Raw genomic sequence first — 21,876 nt, forward strand, 5'->3', positions numbered from 1 at the left:
CAGCAGCAGTGGGAGATTTCATGGACATGCAGTGTACTGCTATTATTAGTTCCCCTTCCGTCACTCACTCGATGTTGTGTCGAATGTAGTGACACAAGGGGTCTTTCTTGAGAGCCTCACGTACCTCTGAACTTGAGAAAAGACCAATGATAAATTGGCAGATAGAATTTGCATGTCCCGCCCCCAGACATACGGGTATAAAGGGAAGCGGGCGTGAGTCTGTCGGTCAGATTTTTTCTTCGAGGCAGAGCGTTTGTGCAGCAGTAAGCTGAGTCTCACTACTGTTCCACTCACCTCTATCAGAGCATTGCTGTTGGATCTCTCTGCACGTTGTGCAGTCCACGCCCCTGGGCACTTCAACAGCACTTCTGTAAAAGAGTGTATACCTCTAAAAGAGAAGTATCTTTCCCCTCTAAAAGAGAGTATTTTCATTCACAAAAGAGCAATACACAGCAGGCGTTGAAAGTCCTTTTCAGGACGCGCCTCTGTGTAGTTCCTGATGCGGCTGTTTTCTCACTGCTCCTGACAGTCGTAAACGCTAGCCTCGCATATCTGAGCTACGATCACACAGAGGCAGCATTTATGAATGGTCTATGTTCTCATCGCGAGAACATAGCCATGGCAACGTTGAGATCGCGGCTTTCTGAAGAGGGAAAGCCACTTCAGTCGCCCCCGCGCCTTCTTCCTACGGGATTAAGGACGGCGCGGCTAGAGATGAAGATGTTTTGGGGAGAGCAACAGGTTCGGTTTCGTGGGGTAAATCCCCACGAACTACAAGCCCCCCAGCACGCTCGTTTGCTTCCGTCCGGGTCTGATGCAATCTGGCATCTGGTGCTAATGACTCGTCTGGGCTGCCACCTTCGAGTCTGCTCGCCCAGTCTGAGGCTGACGCGCGGATGTCCGCTATGCTTTCCCGGGCCACCGTGAGCACGAGGCTGGACTGGAAACTTCCACCTCCCCCCTCACCACTCACAGATAGTCGATTGGTTCCTTGGGTCAGGGCGCCACTCATAGCCATTCGCTGGATCATGGACAGGGCCCTGGCTGCATTGGAAAATCAATTGCTTAGAGTTGCTGGTGGTATTCCTTGCCCCGCTGAGGTTTCTCTCGCTGATTCGGGGCAAGCGTGTCTTGATCCGTTCAGACAGCACCGCAATGGTAGTGTACATAAATCGCCATGGCAGCGTGCGCCCTTGTCATATGTCACAACTCGCCCGCCATCTCCTCCTTTGGAGTCAGCAGCGACTGCACGCCATTCATATCCCGGGCAACCTCAACATGACAGCAGACGCGCTATCGCGTCAGGCCTCACTCAGCGGAGAGTGGAGGCTTCACCCCATGGTGGTCCAGCTATTTTGGGGCTCTGGTACTCCCTAAGAGAGGCCCCTCTTGGGACAAATGCGCTGGCACACAGCTGGCCCCGGGGACTGTGCAAGTATGCATTTCCCCCAGTGAGCCTTCTTGCACTGGTGCTGTGCAATGTAAGGGAGGACGAGGAACAAGTCACCTTAATGGCTCCTTACTAGCCCACTCAGACTTGGTTCTCGGATTTCACGCTCCTCACGACAGCACCTCCCTGGCAAATTCCCCTGAGGATGGACCTTCTTTCCCAGGGACGGGGCACCCTCTGGCATCTGCGCCCAGACCTCTGGAACCTCCACATCTGGCCCCTGGATGGTCAGGGGCCAAGTGCAGCTTGTTCGTAAATTGGTGTTCTTCCCGGTCTGAAGACTCGCAGAGATGCGCAGTTCGGTCAGTGCTTTCATTCCTGCAAGAGAGGTTGGAGGGGAGGCTGTCCCCCTCCACCTTGAAGGTGTATGTATCCGCTATCACGGCCCATCAAAACACAGTGGAAAGCAAGTCCTTGGGTAAGCATGACGTGATTATCAGGTTCCTTAGAGGCGCCCATAGGCTGAATCCTCCCCGGCCTAATTCCCTCTTCAGGCAACTCCCTGTGATGTATTTTTCGCAGCACGTTCTACCTGTCGGTGGACCCGCGTCTCACTTGGGCAGTCATTGTGTTTGTAGAGCTCCTCCCTCACCAGGTAGGACCTGCCACCACGCCACTTCCACGTGTGGCTTGACAAACCATGTGATATATTGGCCACATATTACCTCCTCCCAGTCTGGGCAGGATGTCGTTTTCAGAAGGTCTTTTCCCCCCTGAGAGAATAAGAACGGAAAAGATCACCTTCCCCGATGCATTTCATAGCGTTAAGATAGCCCCAGCCGCTTTATGCTCTATGACGAGAAACATAGTGAGAGAAAAGGCCGCAGCTGGCCGGCTTGCTCCCATGATAGTCTTGTCGCCTGTTCCCCCCTTAGGGGTGCTGGGAAGCTAAGGTCTGTATATGACACCTTTTTCTGGGGGCGTTGGGGAGGGTTACGTGCGGCCGATACAGTTGCTTCTAGCACACAGTATCTTGCTTGTACCTGTGTCAGCAGTTCACGTAACACAATCTAGTGCATGTCGTTTTTAAATGGGACCCCTTGTGTCACTATATTCAACACAACGTTGAGTGAGTGACAGAAGGGGAATATCATGGTTACTGTTGTAACCTCCATTCCCTGATGGAGGTAATGAGACGTTGTGGCCCCTTACCATGACACTAGACCTACCACTGTAAACGGCTGTAACTTATTCTCAGCTCCTCAGTGCAAAAACCTGACTGACAGATGCACACCTGCTTCCCTTTATAACCATATGTCTGGGGGAGGGACATACAAATTCTGTCTGCCAATTTCTCATTGGCCTTTTCTCAAGTTCAGTGGTAAGCTCTAAGAAAGACCCCTTGTGTCACTACATTCGACACAACTTCTCATTCCCTCCATCAGGGAATGGAGGTTACAACAGTAACCAAGATGTTTTTTTGTTGTACTTTACAATACATTGTGTTTGTGTGAGGTTTTGATAAAAAAAAATTTAATACATTTTTGATCTCAGGTTTGATCATGTTATTGAAAACATGTTAATATGACTGTCTCCTGCAATTGAAAATAATTGAAGCACTCTGAAAATAAAGGATAAAGGAATAATTTACCCAAAATTGACAATTCTGTCAATTTTCTAACCCTCACATTGTTCCCAACCCATATGACTCTCTTTCTTCCATTGTACTGTACACAAAAATTAGACATTTTGTGTTGGTTTCTCTTTTACATGCAATTACAATGTATGTGCAGGACCGGCCCATTCTACAGGCGAAACAGGTAACTGTCTAGGGCCCCTACGTGCCTAGGGTGGCCCAATGAAGGTGCGAACACCTGTAAAGTAAATGAACAAGTCATAATTTCAAGAATCATTGTTGACTTTTACTCTGAAATTCTCGGCAGTTTAATTGATTTTATCATGCACACACACACAAAGAGTGTGCAACTCATGTGGACCTGATCATTTAACATACAAATCACAATGAGGGTGAAAACTAAAAACAGCATATTAAGTATAAAATGAGCTCTGAATAATAACTAAAAGACAAATAACTGAAAGTTACAACAAATAAAATAACAGCACAACTTGTTGAATAATGTGCAAGCCTGGCAGAAACGCAGGAAATAAGTTATGAAAAATATTGCTTTGTGGCTATTTGAGGCTTATTTTGTGTGATGGATAGCAGAAACAGCTCTTGACAAATCATTAGGGCTTTTCATGTTTCCTCAAGAGTAATTTGCTGAGGAAGGAACACTGCCATTATAAAGATGCAAAAATCTCATATACAGTGTAAATATTAGCAATTAATCTGGAAAATAACCAAACCATGCTACCTGTAAAGATTTCTTCTCTCTAAGAGGTATATGTTTATTCTTTACATTTGTTTACAAATATATATTTCAAGGTGTTGTGTTTATAGGTCCTATTTAAAATATGTAATTTTATTACAGATGTTTTAACTTCTATTAACTTCAGCACACATTCTGGACAACGTTTTGTTTTCACTGATTTTGCTGCTCTAAATAAACATTTACTAAACGTAAGTTTGATCCTAAACCTAAGTTTGGGATGAGCGAGTCCATCTAATCTTTCAATTAACAGCCAGAGTGTATAAGCTCAGCTGTTTCCAGCATCCCTCCACCTCCCCAACTCCACCTTTACTCTAGGCATCTTGCCCCACTTAATCATCTACTATTAATCCAGGTAGTATCCAGGGGGGATACTTCAGATCTTGAGTTGAAGCTGCTTCATCAAGCCCCTCTTCTGTGGACGGCAAACCAAATAAGTTTAACCTTAATAGCTTAAAGATTATATGGCAAACGAGCTTGTGAAACATATTTGGGTTGAAATGGAATTTCAAGCATTGCCAGCAGTGTCATAAACTATTAAAACTATCTAAAACTATTTTACTAGTTTTATGGTTGTATTTGGTAACATTACATTAGTTAACATGAACTAAAAATTAACAATACTTTCAATATGTAATCTTAGTTAATGTTAATTTCTACATATACTAGTCCATTTTTACATAAAATTGTGTAAGTTAGCATTAATTAATTCAATATGAACTAACATGAACAAACAATAAACAATTTATTTTTTGTAAAAATTTTATTATACATTGTGATTATATCTAATGCAAAACCCAGTAATTATCATACTTGCAGTTTCCATGACCTCCGCGGGGCAAGGAATACCACCAGCAACTCTAGGCAATTGATTTGCCAATGCAGCCGGGGCCCTGTCCAGGAGCCAGCGGCTGCGTGCCCGTTGCACACGGCGCCCCAACCCAGTTGAAAGGCATCTGTTGTGATTAATTGAGATACGGTTTAGTTGTGCTTCTAAAAAAAGTTTAAAATAAGGCTTGTCTCAGCACCTAAAATACACATATTCCTTTATGCATGCATGTACATTTTAACCTAACATCTTCATGTTGGGAAAAAAAGCTATTGGACACGTTATTTGTCATCAACCGAGCCATACAGTATAGTGGTTCTTTTTTAGTGCTTTCTATTAAAAACATCTGCACATCATGTTTGCAGTGGTTCTATGGATGTTTTAAATTTATGACAATGTTCACAACGGGGGGCTCATTTTCATGATTTCGCCTAGGGCTCCACAAACACACGGGCCAGCCCTGTGTATGTGGACTGATGATTTAAAGCTTCAAAATGTATACGAAAGCACAATAAACGTGTCATAAATATGTAACTTGAGAACCATATCAGATCAAATGATCCAACTTAAAAGAATGATTCGTTTATGAATGGGTCGTCGTTACTCGTTACTCTTCTAACTTTTGACAAGCTAGGGCAGATGTCAAGAATTTAAGTGAATAAAACTTAAAATTAGGTCTATCAATCAATTCAAATGTTTTATGTAATTAATGACATAATGATCCAATAAATTTTTAATAATTTAGAAAACAATAATGAAATTAATTATAAATATAATGCAGGCTAATATATATTATATTTCAGATAATTCATAAAGTGGCTACAAAACACGTGGGGATATATATTTTTTAAGCTACCTTCCATCTTAAAGTCTGATGCGGGTTACTCCTACTTGATTCCTCAAATTCCCAACCATAATGGCATTACATTGCCCGATGATCAAAAGATGATGCATTTGGAAACAAAACTGCAATGCTTTGGTTTAACCTAGAAGCTATTTGTCTGCGACAGAGATATCTCTTAGCAACTAAATTGATAATCGATGCTACAGCACTAGCATTGTTTTATATGTGTATCATTATCAAAACTGATTAGAATTTACCTTGTTTTCCACACCTGCCACTGTATACATTTGCTAAACCTGTTTTAATTACATGTAATGTAGAATTTTCTCATTGATGTGCCATATTTGAATATAATCTCAATATTTATCAATAATTGAATCTCAATGGGTGCAGATATGTTTTGTGTTGTGATATGACAATTTGAAAGTTTGACTTCAAGTGGAATTCCATTACATGTTTCCAAATAGAAAATGTGAACTTCTGTCTTTCAGCATTGAATGGAATGCAGCATAATTTCTATATCATTGAACATAACCCTATAGGCCTACTTTCCGAGTTTGTAATTGTTGATCTATGTGCTCAGGCATGAGATGGATTCTGTTGGACCATCTTACTTTGGTTGTGTTATCTTACTTGTTTTTGTGTCTCACTATGTTTCTAAGTCAAGTAGGATTGCCACCTGTCCCACAAAAATTGGGATCGTATTAAAGCTGGTCCAGTGTTGTCACTGCAAATTCATTCAAGATCATTAATTTGATCTTGATATTTGTTGGAAATTATGCCTAGGGTGGGTAAGGGACCATCTGAAAAGTCCTTTGTGCTAAAACGTCCTAAAACTGTGGCGGCTGTGATAAGGGACCATCTAAATGGACCACATTATTTGGAGTCTTCAAAATATCATCTTGCAACCATTTTGTTGAATCAAGTAATTTAATAAAAAATTGCAATGTGAAAACAAGAAATCCTTGCTAAATGTTCCAATGCCATCATCTGTGTGTGATTAATGAAGTAAACTTTCATAACTAAGCAAATATTCAGAAAGATGACATCAGCTGCTAATGAGATTCAAATTAACAACTTCCTATTTGCTGTGAACAATGTCTTTGTCTACTGGCCTTTTGTTGTAGTTTAGGTTGTAGTTTAGGCTGTAATTTAGACTCATTAATAGGGTAAATGGTCTGCACTTATTTAGCACTATTTACCTCAGAGGTTACCAAAGCGCTTTACACTGTGTCCTAATCCCCCATTCACACACACACACACACACACACTCATACACCAATGGCGGCAGGGCTGCCATGCAAGGCGCTAGCCTGACATTGGGAGCAACTTGAGGTTTAGTGTCTTGCCCAAGGACACTTCAGCATGTGGAGTCGTGTGGGCAGGGAATAGAAACACCAACCCTGCGATTAGCAGCCGACCCGCTCTACCACCAGAGCCAAAGCCGCCCCAATAGGCTTGAGAGGTGGAATTCAGATCTACATGCTTTAACTAGTTTACATTAGAGAAGTCCTGTTGTTTATGCTTGCTTAGATAGTGTAAGAGTGTAAAAGGTTAGTGCTGTAATTATTTAACCTGTTTACAATGTTTCAGTGAACTTGTTGTATTAAAACTCATATTTGGAGTTCACTGGATTATACCACTCCTAAATTTGGGTATGAATTACAGACACCCATCAATCATTTGCCTAAGTCACTTTGCCTTAGTCTATGGACTGTGTGTGAGGGAGAGTGTTGAGGGGATCAGGTCTCCCACCAGTGATGAAAAAGGAATTGAGGATTATTAGAGTGTGATGTGGAGAAACTGAGCAGCTGAATTGTGATTCTGCCTGTGGCTCCTTTACTTCATTAGTTCCTATAGACAGAAACCCTCTGTGGACCTTCAGAGAGGAAACTCTGAGAGCATAACTAGCTACCCAATGTGGTTCATTACAGTGGACCAGGAACACTGTCTGTCACTGCAGGGTCTCACCACTGGGTCGTTCTCAAGAAACCATGCATTTGTGTGCAATGTGTGTCCTCATGACTTACTACTGTGGTGGGATGAGCAAAAGACATACAGAGTGGGTGTGGTGTCAGGCCAGAGAGATGTAAATTTCAAATAATAAAAAACAGAAAATTACAGAAATTGAAAAAAATAGTGTCAAAGGGGGAATTAGTGTCCAAAATAATTGAGGAATCTGTCTTACCCATGGTGCACGGGGCTATGTGAAGTTCAAGGAATGAAGAGAATACACCAGTGTGCATGTACAGGGGAGGATAGAGACTGGTTTCTCGAGGAGGCATTTAAAGGCAGCATGTGATAAAGATGTAATAACATCAAATGCGCTTCATCACATCGTGCCAAAAGGTTCAGTTGTGGGGTTGGCTGAAGAATGGCCCTCAAAAAAGTTGGCCAACGATGATCAAATGGAGAGACTTGTTGTTCCGTCACACTACAGATAAAATGAGATAATGAGCTTTAGTCTCGTTATTTAAAGTAGGTATTTTTGTAGCCCAGAGATCTCCAAAGGGTGGTGGAAACTCCAAAAAAGGGCGGGGGAAAAACAGTAGGGGGCGGATTTACATGAAAAGGGGTTTGGGCCCCATTAGGATTAGGTTTAGGATAAGTGTTAGGTTAGTGTTTATCACAAGGGTAAAGTAAGAAAACTAAACCTGTACTGTATTGTCCTGTAGTTTTTCTCACCATCATTTATCATTATTATCATATGCAATGTCATGTCATGTCATGAATTACTGTTGTTTTTGGAAATACAATAGTAAGAAACAATTCTCCTGAATTGTTTGAAAACACGACTGAAAACAGGTGCTGATTTACATCGATCTTTCCCCCAGCTACTTCTGCCAAGTGTGGCGCCTGTGTAACCTTTAACATCTGATATATCACACAACTCATAGGAAAGGCGAGTGTTTCAGGTCCATTTCTCTCGAATTGTAAAACATTCTCAGCAGTTTGGGTGTGAGATGTTAAATATGGGACAAACGGTGTGCCTTATGTATTTCATGAGGAACTCATTTGTTCCCTCAAATACGGGATGATTCTGTATTACATTGGATGGTTGGCAACCCTATCTGCGAGACTAAAACTAAATTTACCGTGCTAATGCAGTTGGTTTGGCATTCATGTGTGGATTAGTTGTGAATCCGAAATGACGTGTATTTTGGCATTTTGATGCGTTTGATGGACAAAAACTTTGCAAAGACATAGTGACACATAATTATCTGACACACAGAGGACTTTGTCCTGTTCATTTTTATTGTTCATTTTAGTAATTTATTGTACTGTCCCATACTTTTTGCACACATTTGCACGTGCACTTTATATAGATATGTTATTTAGTCACTGTGTACTGTACTAACTGTATATGGTTGAATGACTTTAAAAACCACTTGACTTGACATGAAAGTTGAGAAAACATGCAAGCCTCCAAATGCTTTTTTTGCAGTGATTAAGATATGAAGTCTAACATTGCACAGTAATCTTTCTGCCCTATGTCTCCTTAAAAGTGAAATGAGTTTTGTAAATCCTGTGGTCAAATGATGAGTGTGACCACTCCATCTTCATTGTAATTATTGCCACCTGGCCAGTGGCTAGTATTTATGTGTCTGTGTGAGCAATTCCATGTCCCTCACCCTCTCTTCCAAGAAACACTCAGACTTACCGAATGCAAGTCTGATTTAAAGAATGAAAAAATTACAAAAAGTGCCATTGCCTGATTAATATGTAATCACGTAGTCCATACAAAAGTAACTGTAATCTGATAACAAGTATTTATAATGTAATGTGATCTGTTTGCAAGACTTTATTTTTGTAATTTGATTACATAATTCAGATTACATGTAATGCATTATTACCTAGCACTGGCTGATGGCACCACAATAACTTGCACAGCCCTTGACAAGGGAGACGGTAGACAGGGGAAAAACTTTGTGCTTTTAAGAGCCCTCCAAAAAAAAGAGCCCTCACAAAAAAACCTTTATTATTTCATAATAAACAGCTACTTAGATCAAACTTACTTTGGTAACAGAGGAATTTGATATTGTAAATCAGGGGTCACAATCTATGGCACGGTTACCAGCATTGGCGCGCCGAGGGGTAATCCCTGGCACGAGAGTAATAGCCTGAAAGTGAGCTATTTTATTCAGCTATTTCAAGTCACTTGCACCTGCATGCAAATCTACCTCTTGATATAATCCTTCCTCATGATCACACAGCTTGTGATTATGAGCTGAATGGGAAGCTAATTTTAAGTGTGACAAATTCAAAATGGCACTCCATGTCAAAAAGGTTGCCGACCTTTGTTGTAAATGACCAGATTTTAAAACCTATTTATTGCCAGAAGTTTTAAATGAGCATGGCCATGAGGAATGAACACATTTAGGTTTTAAAAGTACTGCAACTGAAGCAAAGCAAAGATACAGCTACCTTTCCGCTGAGTGTCAGACACGGCCACCAGGACTAAGGCCAAATAGCCTTGAAAACTCTGCTGTCTTTTAACTTATAAAAGCATCATAAGCAGTCATGTTCCAGTTTGTCTCAGCTCTTTTCACTTGAATTGGAAACAGTTTTAAGCAGATTTATTCTTCCTTTGAGTTCCAATGTGTTGTAATTAATGCTGCAGGCTGCTTCTGCCACTCTGGGAGATTTTTGAGGTGACTCCTAGTGGCTCCCTGGAACCTGCCATTTCTGCTGAAAATAAACCTTTGCTGCGCTGCGAGGCACATTTCCCATTTTCTGCTTCACTGAACTGGTGGGCATGAATAATCTAAAGACCATAACTTAGTCAGGCAGACATTTATCTATTATTTAAATATTTTTATTTTCTCTCCATAAAGCGTCAGAAGCAATAGTGAGACATGCCCACTCAAACTGAGGTGGCACACACAATAATCAATTTGGTAAGAAATTTGGTCAAGCTGCACCTTCCACAGATCATTTGCTTTCAACTGAAAATAACTATACAGCCTTATGTGCAAAATTCATATAAATCTTTCCTGTAAAACACAAAAGGATTTATATTTAAAATGTCAACTGCTCTTATGCACACAACAGAAATGCATGATCCACATTGACTGTATATTTAATTAGCAGGTTTTTCTTTTTTTTTTTTTGCTTTATTACTGTGAAAATTATGCATTGGATCAGGATTTAATCCCTGGTCCATAACACCCCTGCTCATAAAAATCCTACACCACATCCTCAATGCTGTAACATGAGTTGTGTGTCCCTCATGTTGTTGTCCCACATGATGGATGGATTTTTAAAAGGGATTCTGTAATGTAATTTTTAGGATTAGCTCAAGACATGCATTTTACATTCAAAAGGAACACCGTTCCTTTGAGAGAAGACACTGTGCACATGCTTTGTTTCGGTATTTCTTTTCCTGTCAGTTGATTGATGTGGGACCCTGTAAGGTGCCTCCAGGCTTGAAACAAAAGAATACAGAATACAGTGGATGATACTGTTGTTTTTCACTCTTTCTTTTCCTCCATCAACAGCTCTTTCAAAGATGCAGTACTGTGTATACGGAATATTTATTGGAGGATCATTTTTGTTTTAACAGAGAACCAGCCAAAGAAAAAGCCTTAACTTATGAGGATTCTCAAAAAATATTTATGTACAGCATTTGTCCAGCATATGCAGTGCAAAATTCACATTTAAACTTTCAGTAACTGGAGAAGATACAAAATATGCTCTGAGATTGAATACCTCACACATTATATAAAATAATATTACTTAATATTTCTGTGAAAGGGTCCACAGCAGAATGAAAGAGAACACATGGAAACAGGCTTCTCCTGGCACAGGTACACTCTTTAATTGGCAACTTCAATGCTTACAGCTTCACAAAACTCATTAGCTTCTCAGGTACGTGGTTTCACAAACTCATTAGCTTCACAGACACACTATGGACTTCCTTGTGCCTGGCTCTCTCTCCCCTTCTGCAGGTGGTGTGGCTGCTTATATGCCACTCTCCCTATGCTCACTGTAATTAGAAAAATGTGTTAGACACAATGTTGCTCAGGTGTAAACGCCCTTACCGCTTTCACTCTCTCTCCGGATGGAATCTTGACCACGCCCCTGCTGCCACATATCCCCACCACCCGACTCAGGCCGGGAACACATCTGGCCTATCTACCACTCCCCTCCATTTCTGGAATGAAAGTTGGCGACAACCATCTGTGCTCTATGGACCACCTTGAACTTAAACGACTGAAGCGCCAGATACCAACGGGTGATCCGCACGTTGGTATATTTCATGCGGTAGAGCCATTGGAGTGGGGCGGTATTCCCCTGTTATACAGTCAGCTCTGTCGTTCTTGAGCTTGGAGCAAATTCTCCTGTGTTAGTTGACCCAAAGAGTGGAGTTTTGCTCTAAGATCAAGAACGTATTGAATTTCATTTTTACTGTTTGAAGGTCCTTCGCATATGACATCAAGCACACCAACATACAGCAGCTTGAATGGGGAAAACCCAATGGTGGTTTGCGGGACCTCTCGTAATGCGAATAAAAGGGTATCAAGCCATTTCATAAAGCTTGTGTAGTGTTTGTGACATATAGGTTGTGCCCTGATCGGTGAGGATTTCTTTCGGAATCCCCACCTGGGAGATTATTTTGAGTGCCTCCGCAACACTATGTGCTGAGATGTTGCGCAGGGGCACTGCTTCTGGATATCGCATTGCATAGTCCACTAGGACAAATACAAAGCGATGTCTGCATGCTGACCACTCTAATGGCCCAACAAGGTCCATGCCAACTCTCTCGAAGGGGACCTTGATCAGCGGAAGGGCTTTGCAATGGCAATGGCGCTTTTGGGGTGGCCGGTGGAGTGACTTGGAGTGGCATGCAAATTCTACTCGCCAGTTCCCATTGACCTTTTCTCAAAGATCAGAGGTGTTTGGGGCTCCCAAGGGCGACCCCTAGTGTCACTACATCGACACAACATCTCATCAGGGAACGGAGATTACTTCAGTAACCAAGACGTTTTTAATTGTTAATTGTTTAATAATGTGAAAAGTCAAGGATGTGATAAACACTAAAACATTCTCCAGTAAAATAAGTAGATTTCAAATAAACATTCTGTAATTTCACAATTTCAAGCTAAATCACCTAAAAATAGTTATGTAAGCCTAATTACCTAAGAGGAGATACGATTAAAAAAAATGTAGGCATGACTTAATGTGATTTTTGGAGAATTAAACTACTTAAATGGCTTGTCTTGTCATTGTTCTTTTCAATTAATTTTGCTAATTAATTGTACAACACCGATTCATTGGTGTCATTTGGAAATCTTTAAATATTCAAAAATAATAATGATAAGTATACATTTTTGAAACTGAAATCTCTTCCCAGTTTGTTTTTAAAACTTCACAGAGACTCACTTCTCTAAAACAAGCCCTCTGAGTCACCCACCAATGTTTCACCAGGGCCAAACTTGTCCAACAAGATCGATAACGAATCTTAAAACCTCCACAGGGGACAACACAAGTTTTATTGGTTTTTTTCCTCTCGCACACAAAACAAAAGAGCTTAGATCTTTGATACAATATGCTCTGGAATCAATAAACAAGCCATGTTTATTCAGTTTAGGATTACTGTATCGTTATGTAGAAAAGAGATCGGATACTCTCACATGTCCTCGAAGAACTTCTGCTATATCACCAATGATCTAAATCCTAAGCTATTAACGTGTGACAAAAAAAACATTAATTAACAGATGTATTATTGTACATTGTTGTCCTTTTGATGTGTTAATATTTTAAAAAATAAGCTACATTTTAATGTTAAAGAGTCTTTTTTATTATATGTTAATTATTGGAGAAAGTCTAAAGCTAGATGCACACTGTACAATTTTTATGATCTTTTAAGATTGTTGCTTGTCAGACTGCAAGATATTATCCCAGTGATATCTTGTGTAAAAGCTATGACACATTGTGCAACATTATGTCTGACTGTACAATACACATCATAGTTAAGAAACATTTAAATTTAACAATGGTAACAAAGTGGATAGCAGGCACAAGTACAACATGGGCCGCAGTCATGACTATGTCACATGACAAAAAATATGTAATCGTTTTCAGATATCTCCGTTTTCCTTGTTCACACTACAAAGTGAAAAAGCTTTCAAAAAGCTCACATTTCGCTGGACTAAAATGCTGTCTCAGTGTGGATGAAAGGCCAAAACTTATTAGTGTGGAAGTGGCCTAATGTCACGAACCCCGCTCCCTCGCTCCGCCCCCTCGAGCTTCCTCGCTCGTTTTGCTCCCTCGGGCTACCATGCCCGTTTTGCTCGCTCGAGCTTGCACGCTCGTTTTTGCTCCTACGAGCTCACACGCTCGTACACTATCTCCCCCCTCGGGCTCACATGCCCGCTCCCCATGGCCAGAACATTATGACCATCTGCACTCGTCTCAATCACCCCTTTATTCGTTTCACCTGCACTCGTCTCGTCACCTTTCATTGTTTACACCTGCACCTTCCCCTATAAATACCACAGCACATCCGTTTCACGGGTGTTGGTTATTGTATTTAGTTTCCTGTGTCTTTGCCCCCCGCTAGTCTCGTCTAGTTTTGACCTCCTCTTGTCCTCCTCTTAGCTTGCCAGCTCCCCTTGTTCCCCTGTCTTTTGCTCCCCACTAGTCCCATCTTGTTATTTCTGATTCTTATTACCCCGGCTTTGACCCTACGCTCTCGTTGACCACTCTCTCCTGGATTTGCCCCTTTACCCTGTCTTGATTCCCCGGCTTCGACTTAACGCTCACCCTGACCATTCTCCCTCTGGATTTTCCCCACTGTACCTTCGCCTGCTCTTTACAATAAAAAGCAGTTTTGATTTACATTGTGACTGTCTCGTCTTGTGTGTGTGTGAGCGGGTTACAGAATAACCAACCTCACCGTAGACAGTCACAATGCGTCACGCGGAGGATTCGCGCAGCTCACTAGAGCGGAGATGCACGTCACATTCGGCGCGAGGAGCTACAGTTTGGAGAGGTGACCACGCGCTCACGGCCCAGGGGCAGCAGGTATGCACTATTTCTGATTTATTTCACCCTGTTTCACCTGTGTCTGCCCCTGAGCCCGTTTATGCGTCCCATGCATTTCTGCGCCGTGAGCCTTCAACCCCCTGAGAGGTTTGACGGCTCTTCGGGCGCTTACCAAGAGTTTTTCGTGCAAGGCAGCAGTTGTGTAACTCATAACCCCGTCCTTGACATTATGGAGCCAGCGGCCCGACTCTTGGTTTTGCGCCAGGGGAGCCAACCCATGGAGGCTTATGTTGTGGATTTTTGTGCCCTGGCTAACCAGGTGAATTTTGATGAGGTGGCTCTGAAAGACATTTTTCAATGTGGACTGAATGAGCCAACCTCATCATTCATGCCTGGTGGTCGGTGCTCTCTCAACCTGGCTCAGATTATTGACTGTACGCTGGTTCCTCGTTTACTGTGGGGGAGGCAGACACTGAACCAGCGCTCCACACCATGGCCCCCGTCTCGAAGCCTACCACGGCCCCTGTCTTGAAGCCTACCACGGCCCCCATCTTGAAGCCTGACACGGCCCTAGTCCCGAAGCCTGTCACGGCCCCAGTCCCGAAGCCTGTCACGGCCCCGGTCCCGAAGCCTTACACGGCCCCAGTCCCGAAGCCCTACACGGCCCTAGTCCCGAAGCCTTACACGGCCCTAGTCCCGAAGCCTTATACAGCCCTAGCCCCGAAGCCTGACACGGCCCTAGCCCCGAAGCCTTACACGGCCCTAGTCCCGAGGCCTGTCACGGCTCCAGTCTCGAAGCCTGGCATGGCCAGCGAGTCAACGCCCATGCCTGCCACGGCCAGAGAGCCAGCGCCCATGTCCGCCACGGCCAACGAGCCAGCGCCCATGCCCGCCACGGCCAACGAGCCAGCGCCCATGCCCGCCACGGCTGGCGAGCCAGCGCCCATGTCTACCACGGTCAGCGAGCCAGCGCCTGTAGCCTCAACTGCCCCAGAGCCAGCGCCTGTAGCCTCGACCGTCCCCATGGCCATGTCCCCTGTTGGCCGAAGACGTAAGAGAAGGAAGAGGGCCCCTTCTCCCCAGTCTCGTCTTGTGCTCAAGACCGCAGAGGTTCCCTCAGAGTCTTCCACGGCTCTGCCGGGTTCTACTCCGCCCTCAGAGTCTTCCACGGCTCTGCCGGGTTCTGCTCCGCCCTCAGAGTCTTCCACGGCTCTGCCGGGTTCTGCTCCGCCCTCAGAGTCTTCCACGGCTCTGCCGGATTCTGCTCCGCCCTCAGAGTCTTCCACGGCTCTGCCGGGTTCTGCTCCGCCCTCAGAGTCTTCCACGGCTCTGCCAGCCTCTGCTCGCCCCTCAGAGCCCTCGCGGCCTCCGCCTCACGAGCCTCCCAAGGCTCCTCCTCCCAAGCCTCCCAGGGCTCCTCCTCTCGAGCTTCCTAAGGCTCCTCCAGAGCCTCCCAGAGCTCTACCCCTCGAGCCTCCCAGAGCTCCGCCTCTCAAGCCTCTCAGGGCTTCTCCTCCCGAGTCTTTCAGGGCTCCTCCTCCCAAGCCTCCCAAGGCTCCTCCTCCCAAGCCTCCCAGGGCTCCTCCTCTCGAGCCTCTCAGGGCTTCTCCTCGCAAGTCTTTCAGGGCTCCCCCTCCCAAGCCTCTCAGGGCTTCTCCTCTCGAGTCTTTCAGGGCTCCACCCCTCAAGCCTCTCAAGGCTTCGCCTCTCGAGTCTCTCAGGGCTCCTCCCCCCCTCAAGCCTCTCAGGGCTTCCCCTCTCGAGTCTTTCAGGGGTCCTCCTCCCCTCGAGCCTCTCAGGGCTCCGTCTCTCGAGTCTTTCATGGCTCCACCCCTCAAGCCTCTCACGGCTTCGCCTCTCGAGTCTCTCAGGGCTCCTCCTCCCCTCGAGCCTCTCAGGGCTCCATCCCTCGAGTCTTTCATGGCTCCACCCCTCAAGCCTCTCACGGCTTCGCCTCTCGAGTCTCTCAGGGCTCCTCCCCCTCTCAAGCCTCTCAGGGCTTCCCCTCTCGAGTCTCTCAGGGCTTCATCTCTCGAGTCTTCCAGGGCTCCTCCTCCTCCCGAGCCTCTCAGGGCTCCGTCTCTTGAGTCTTTCATGGCTCCCCCCCTCGAGCCTCTCGAGCCTTCCAGGGCCCCACTTCTAGAGCCTCTCGAGTCTTCCACGACCTTTTTCCCAGAGCCTCTCACGGCTCTACTCCCAGAGACTCCAGAGCTTCCTAGGGCTCCGCCTCTCGAGCCTCCTACGGCTCCGCCTCCCGAGCCTCCTACGGCTCCGCCTCCTGAGCCTCCTATGGCTCCGCCTCCCGAGCCTCCTACGGCTCCCCCTCCAGAGCCTCTCACGGCTCTGCTCCCAAAGACTCCAGAGCTTTCTATGGCTCCGCCTCTCAGGCCTCCTACGGCTCTACCCCCGAGACTACAGAGCCTGCCAGGTCGTCGCCTCGGGGACCTCCCACGGCGCCACCTCCATTGGCTCCACCTCCTGAGCCTTCCAGGCCTTCCCCCCTAAAGCCTCCTTCAGCTCCACCTCCAGAGCCTTCCAGGCCTTCGCCCCTAAAGCCTCCTTCGGCTCCACCTCCAGATCCTTCCAGAGCCCCACCTCCAGAGCCGCCTACAGTGCCGCCTCTGACGGCACCGCCTTTCACGGCTCTGCCTGGACTTCCTGACCCTCTCCCTGTCCTGTGGCCTCTTCCCTGGCCTCCGGACCCTATTCCTGTCCGGTGGTCACCTTCCAGACCCCCGGACCCAGTCCCTGTCCTCCAGTCGCCTTCCAGACCCCCTGACCCTGTCTCTGCCCTACGGCTGCTCCCTAGATCTCCCGACCACCCGCCTGTCCGCTATGTTCCCCCTGACCTTGCCTTGAAACTGCCCATTGACCCCATGGACTGTCTTATTTCCCTCTGTGCCCCTTGGACTGCCCTCAATTTTGTTTGTGTGTTTTGTGGGTTGTCTGTTCAGGGTTTTTTTGTTTGTTGGGATCGTCCAGCACCACTTCCCAGAGGTCGCGCTCCTCGCAACCGAGCGCGGCCGTCAGGAGCCGTCCGTTATAGAGGGGGGAGTACTGTCACGAACCCCGCTCCCTCGCTCCGCCCCCTCGAGCTTCCTCGCTCGTTTTGCTACCTCGGACTACCACGCCCGTTTTGCTCGCTCGAGCTTGCACGCTCGTTTTTGCTCCTACGAGCTCACACGCTCGTACACTATCTCCCCCCTCGGGCTCACATGCCCGCTCCCAATGTCCAGAACATTATGACCACCTGCACTCGTCTCAATCACCCCTTTATTCGTTTCACCTGCACTCGTCTCATCACCTTTCATTGTTTACACCTGCACCTTCCCCTATAAATACCACAGCACATCCATTTCACGGGTGTTGGTAATTGTATTTAGTTTCCCGTGTCTTTGCCCCCCGCTAGTCTTGTCTAGTTTTGACCTCCTCTTGTCCTCCTCTTAGCTTGCCAGCTCCCCTTGTTTCCCTGTCTTTTGCTCCCCACTAGTCCCGTCTTGTTATTTCTGATTCTTATTACCCCGGCTTTGACCCTACGCTCTCGTTGACCACTCTCTCCTGGATTTGCCCCTTTACCCTATCTTGATTCTCCGGCTTCGACTTAACGCTCACCCTGACCATTCTCCCTCTGGATTTTCCCCACTGTACCTTCGCCTGCTCTTTACAATAAAAAGCAGTTTTGATTTACATTGTGACTGTCTCGTCTTGTGTGTGTGAGCGGGTTACACCTAAGATGCATTGGCCTCTGTGAACGTGTCATACCGAGCGTTCAGAGACTGCTGATATTGCCCTTCGACAAGATAAACTTTTACGATCCCCGACATTTGTGTCAGACGGCAAAATCGAACATTGTGAACCCGGCTTAACTCATATAAAATGTCTTGATGAATTTATCATGCAAGCATTGCAATCATTGTGGAAAATATATGAAGTCTCTATCTACAATATGTGATGCTATTATTTTCCATTAATAACTATGACCTCAAGGTCAGACATTAAGTCATTTTAATATAACAATGAATTTATGGGAAGATCAATTTTCCATTTTCATTTAAATCAAATAATATCATGAACTAATCTAAAGGTTTATTGGAGAGATCTTTCAATGACCCTTAATAAATCCTGCAGAATTGTTGGTATAAAAATCTCTCAGATGGACATAGCAATGAATACAAAACAAATGCCAGAGTCTCCTCAAAACTTGGATCTCTATGCTCCTGATTGGTCGGTCTTCTAAAAACAGAAGTTAAATGTCAAAGTACTAAAAATATTTTTTTCATTTCTGAAAGTAGGATGGAATTTTTTTATGTTTTGATATGCAGGATTTGCTCAGAAACAAAAGCTATACTCTATGGTTTGTTGGTAGCCTTTGTACTGAGTCATTATTGTCTACTAACTTTGCCCCAAATTCATTCTTAGAGGTGAAAATGTATCAGCACTTGAAGACTTTATATACAGAATCTAAGCCATACTACAGTAAATAATTCAAAAAAGTGCATTCTCTGTCATTAACCAGCTAAATCATCTACATAATTTACACGAAGGAATGCATAGAAAATAGCATCAATGATATAGGATGTCAACATATAAACCTGATTCCTGTATGATTTTCAAAGATTTTATGATTGTTATTCTGCTATAACAGTCAATATAAATGACACTCATGGATCTGATTGTAAATCATTTTTGTTGATTATCCACAGTAAAATGTGAGCCATATTGATATTTAGTGCAATATATAATTTGAGTTAATCATACAGAAAGATGATACACATACTGATGCCATTTCATGCAGAAAATAAATAGGCTACAGATGTTCCTGAAAAACTTAGTTTATTGCAAAACCAAATAAAAGCAGGAAAATTCTCACTTAAGGGAATGGTTGGAATATGTCTGCCATCTCTTCAATAATTTATAACTCCAGTTCATCTCAGCTGCTGTATTTGTCTAATAACATTTTATTACAATGTGGCTTTGCCATCATGAAGAGCCTCTCACTGATGGTTAAGAAAAAATCAATGCAAGCATTAGTTTTCATTTTAATGAATCGGCATGTAATTAAATATCTATAAATAAGCTCTGTTATGAGATGAACAAGGCTTGGATTTCATCTACTTGTTTTTCTCTCCCTATTCAATTTGATATTCCATTTACTTAAGTGTCTTACCAACCTGGTCACACCCACTTTGGCAACTGGAGGAAATATGAAATATGAAACAGAATACAATCTTTTGAACCACAAGGTTGAGAGCAAAAGGGGGCAAATAAAGTCAATAAAGTTAAGGATACAGTTTTCATTTTTTATCTTTTCTTATAATGTTTGTATTATTGTCCAATTGAAGTGATATTTAAAACACAGCCACAGAATGCGACTATTTCCAGTTGTTTGGTGGATCCACATAAAACTACAAATAAGCCACCCCATCAACTCTTCACCAAATCGTTTCCTGTCTCCACCCTCAGTGTATCCATCAATAAAAAGACAAACACATTCAAAATGCAAATACTATATGTTACAATTTTACCATTATAAAAAATGTGAATACTATCTATATACAGTATTACTAATATACAGTTTTCGTTTTTATGGTTACCCCTACACCCAGCTGCATTTTGTCCTGGCACAAAAAATGCACTTAGGGCATTTTCACACCTGGCTCGTTTTAAGCCCTTGTTTCTGAACCTGGTGCATTGTCCAACATGATCACACGGGAAGTCGGCATGTTGTTTCCGAGAGTTACAACACCCAAGGATCGGCCACATTATGACGACTCACTGACAAGCATCATCTCCTCTAAGATATTTTTTGTATTTGCTCCTGTATGGTTACCTTACCTTGTGGTCTGACTTGAAGTGTGTTGTGTCAACAGCGTTGGAGACCAGGGTTTTGATTCTTAAGTAACATTCTTGCAGAATCAGTGACACAACACTTAGCGCTATGGTCACTGGGAACAGTGTTTCGAATTTCATTAATCACAGACCAATTTTAGCTAAATAAAATACAACCTACTGTTTATGATTTCTAGATAGATCTGTTCTGCATTTTCTCCCTTAGTTAAGTTTGTTAAAGCATATATGTAAAGGGGAATCACACTCGGATCCGCACCAAAACAGTCCAAACTAACTCTAAATTGATTAGCTTTAAGTGAAAATGCAATGAGAACCAACAGACAAACTAACAGACTAATATCCCAAAGAACGTTTTTTTTGGGGTGAAATTAAAGTTAGGAGAACATTGTAAGAAAGGTTTTTTAACCTTTAAATAACGTTATAATCACGACAAGAAAACTGGACATTTTAACGTTTTAGTAACATTTTTAAACAACATTTGGAAAATGTTTTTAGAACCTAAAATTGTTACCTGGGTAACAGCAACCAATAAACTGGCAATGAAAGAGGGAAAACACAAGAAATAACTGCAATCAGTGAGATCTAGAAATCACTTCATTTTCATTACAGTCACACAGTACAAACAGTACAGACGTGATTAAAACTCAAAGTGTGTCTCCTGATGAAGTCACACACACACACACACACACACACACACACACACACACACACACACACACACACACACACATACACAATGGGTGATCCTTTCTGTTTACTTTGTTGTTTTTATTTTATTTCTGTTAAGGGAAATGTAAAATTTGCGCAATCCTCTGTGTTGCATACTCACAGCTAATTGTTTACACTGGTGGCTGTGGACTCCTTTCCTTTCTCAACGCTTTGTGCATCATAGGTTATTGACCAATCACAGACTGCAGCATCTCCCACATTCTCCAACAGTCCCTATAGAGTAGGTGCTAAAAATCCTCCAAAAATGTCTCAGAGGAACTATAGTTCCTTAGGTGCGAAAACTATGAAAAGTACTAATCCAGGGGGAAAGTACATTAAACGGGCTTAAGTACTGCTAGTGGGAAAGGGCCATATGCTGGTAGAACCTATGAACACACAGCTGATCTGAAAAACCAATAATGTAACATAAGGAACTTTTAAACAGAACCATTAAGCTATATCAAAAACTCTTAGCAATGAAAAATTGCTTATAATAAGAAATGGTTTCTTTGCTGAACCTAAAAGCCCAAACATTAGGGCTGTCCCTGAACAAACATTTTCCTAGTCGACTAGTAGTTGCTAATTTGAGTGATTAGACGACTAGTCGTCACACGTTTATGATATTGGGAGGAACCAGAAAATGGTTTGAATTCCAGTGCCAAGTGTAGTGTTTACGTATAACTCCTGGTCCATGTTTTCTGTTTAACGTCAGACTGTGATGTAAGAACGTAGGATTACGTGATACGGAAGAAGTGTTAACACAGAGTAAACCGCATGTTCGAGAACAACTCTTCCTGTGTATGTGTGTTTTCGTTCATTAAACAAAGCAAGACACTACATTTTGGCGACGAGTGATGCGAGATGTAAGTTTAACACG

The sequence above is a fragment of the Xyrauchen texanus genome, chromosome 28, assembly GCF_025860055.1.
Source record: "Xyrauchen texanus isolate HMW12.3.18 chromosome 28, RBS_HiC_50CHRs, whole genome shotgun sequence".
In the NCBI taxonomy this organism is placed as follows: Eukaryota; Metazoa; Chordata; class Actinopteri; order Cypriniformes; family Catostomidae; genus Xyrauchen; species Xyrauchen texanus.